The following is a 2,500-nucleotide window of genomic DNA, read 5'->3' as shown; positions in this document are numbered from 1 at the left end:
TGGGTTAGGTTAAGGCACAACTTGGGTTAGGTTAAGGCACAACGTGGGTTAGGTTAAGGCACAACGTGGGTTAGGTTAAGGCACAACGTGGGTTAGGTTAAGGCACAATGTGGGTTAGGTTAAGGCACAATGTGGGTTAGGTTAAGGCACAACGTGGGTTAGGTTAAGGCACAATGTGGGGGTAGATTGCGGTACAAATTGCATTACATTGCGGTGCAAATTGCATTACATTGCGGTGCAAATTGAGTTACATTGCGGTGCAAATTGAGTTACATTGCGGTGCAAATTGAGTTACATTGCGGTGCAAATTGAGTTACATTGCGGTGCAAATTGAGTTACATTGCGGTGCAAATTGAGTTACATTGCGGTGCAAATTGAGTTACATTGCGGTGCAAATTGAGTTACATTGCGGTGCAAATTGCGTTACATTGCGGTGCAAATTGCGTTACATTGCGGTGCAAATTGCGTTACATTGCGGTGCAAATTGCGTTACATTGCGGTGCAAATTGCGTTACATTGCGGTGCAAATTGCGTTACATTGCGGTGCAAATTGCGTTACATTGCGGTGCAAATTGCGTTACATTGCGGTGCAAATTGAGGTAGGTTAAGGTGCAACACAGGTTAGGTTAAGGTGCAACATAGGTTAGGTTAAGGTGCAAGATGGGTTAGGTTAAGGTGCAAGATGGGTTAGGTTAAGGTGCAAGATGGGTTAGGTTAAGGTGCAAGATGGGTTAGGTTAAGGTGCAAGATGGGTTAGGTTAAGGTGACATAGGTTAGGTTAAGGTGACATAGGTTAGGTTAAGGTGACATAGGTTAGGTTAAGGTGACATAGGTTAGGTTAAGGTGACATAGGTTAGGTTAAGGTGACATAGGTTAGGTTAAGGTGACATAGGTTAGGTTAAGGTGACATAGGTTAGGTTAAGGTGACATAGGTTAGGTTAAGGGGACATAGGTTAGGTTAAGGTGACATAGGTTAGGTTAAGGTGACATAGGTTAGGTTAAGGTGACATAGGTTAGGTTAAGGTGACATAGGTTAGGTTAAGGTACAAACTGGGTTGTGTTATGGTACACATTGCGTTGTAGTACAGTACACGTTAGGTTTGGGTACGGTACACAATGTGGTATGGGATGGCGTGTTGTGGGGGGGAGGGGGGGGGGGGAGGTTCGTTGATATCGACCGTAGGACGTGGATGCCCGAGGCAGCGTCAGTGTGTCAAAGGAGTTATGTCACGTCGGGATGCGCTTTTCGCCAGTGAGAGGGGGCGAGCCGTGTCTGTGGTTGCGGCAGACCTGTGTGTTTCATTCCTGCCAGTGTGTTTGTGCTGTAAGACGAGGCAGTGTGGTGGTGATGGGTGCACCCCTGTGTAGGACATGTGTGGGTGTTGGTGGCTTCTCTGAGCAATTGTGGTTGTCGGACGAGTGGGGTATTCTGTTTTATGATTGGACCTCCCGGTCTGGTTATCATAGCGTAGTTGGTGTACTGTGGCGGATAGGATGCACCGGACGTTGGTCCATGCTGGTGCTTAGTAGTTGTATCTGTGTCTGTTACAGGCAGAGAGTAGTGTGTGATAGAGTGTGTGGCTGACGTGTGGTTCATTTTGTGTGTACGGACGTTCAGCATGTATAGGGGCATTTGCGTATATAATCTATCATAATCTATCTATGTGGGCCTGCATAGTTTACTGAGCAGTGCTGTGAGGTGACTGAACTACGAGTGACGTACTGATTTACAGCGGAATGATTGCCTTGTACCAAAGATGGAGTATCGGCTCTACGACAGCGTTGGCACCGCAGGAAATGGTCTCGTAAAACGGCCCTCCCACCGTCATCGTTGTGAGGGGTAGGGACCGCCTATATTCTGAGAGGAGCCCTGTTTGCCACTGGGCGTGGGGTCTCGCATCCTGCGGTTCAGTGCCCCCAGGGAAGCGCGCGGAGGTGGTGCTGCTGCTGCTGCTGCTGTAGCAAGCGAGCTACTTACAGCATGTATAGGGACAGCGGGAATATGGCATATTCGATATAACTCTTCATGAAACGCAAGATATAGGGGCGGATTGCACGTTACGAGTGCGGGAAGAGTCCGCCGTTCATCCGCTGGAGTTGCGATTTGGGCGGTTGGGGTGGGGCACGTGCGGGTGCGGGTGGAGCGATTGTCGGTCGACGACTTCGTGCGACGCAGGCACAGGCGTTGGGGCTCCTGTGGTGGGCAGATGATGCAGGGTTTGTGGGTGGCGTCGGAAAATGGGCACTGTGGGACCTAGCGATGTCGTAGTCGGCGTGGCGTCTCATAGATGGCGGTATCATCGGTGCAGCAGGTCATGTTGCGGGGGACCTGCAGGTGGCGGTATTTTTGTTTGTGGTGCGCTCGACATGGTGGACGTAGTGTCGTCCGATTCGCGTAGATGGAGCTATTGCATGTGGTTTCGTCACATTGTCATAGATGGCGGTGCCGTGTTTTGGAGGTATGGTTGGCGTAGTTTCGTTGGATTCCTGTAGATGGAGG

The sequence above is a fragment of the Schistocerca cancellata genome, unplaced genomic scaffold (genome assembly GCF_023864275.1).
Source record: "Schistocerca cancellata isolate TAMUIC-IGC-003103 unplaced genomic scaffold, iqSchCanc2.1 HiC_scaffold_850, whole genome shotgun sequence".
NCBI lineage: Eukaryota > Metazoa > Arthropoda > Insecta > Orthoptera > Acrididae > Schistocerca > Schistocerca cancellata.
The sequence above is the reverse complement of the archived record's forward strand: the minus strand, read 5'-3'. Positions refer to the sequence as shown.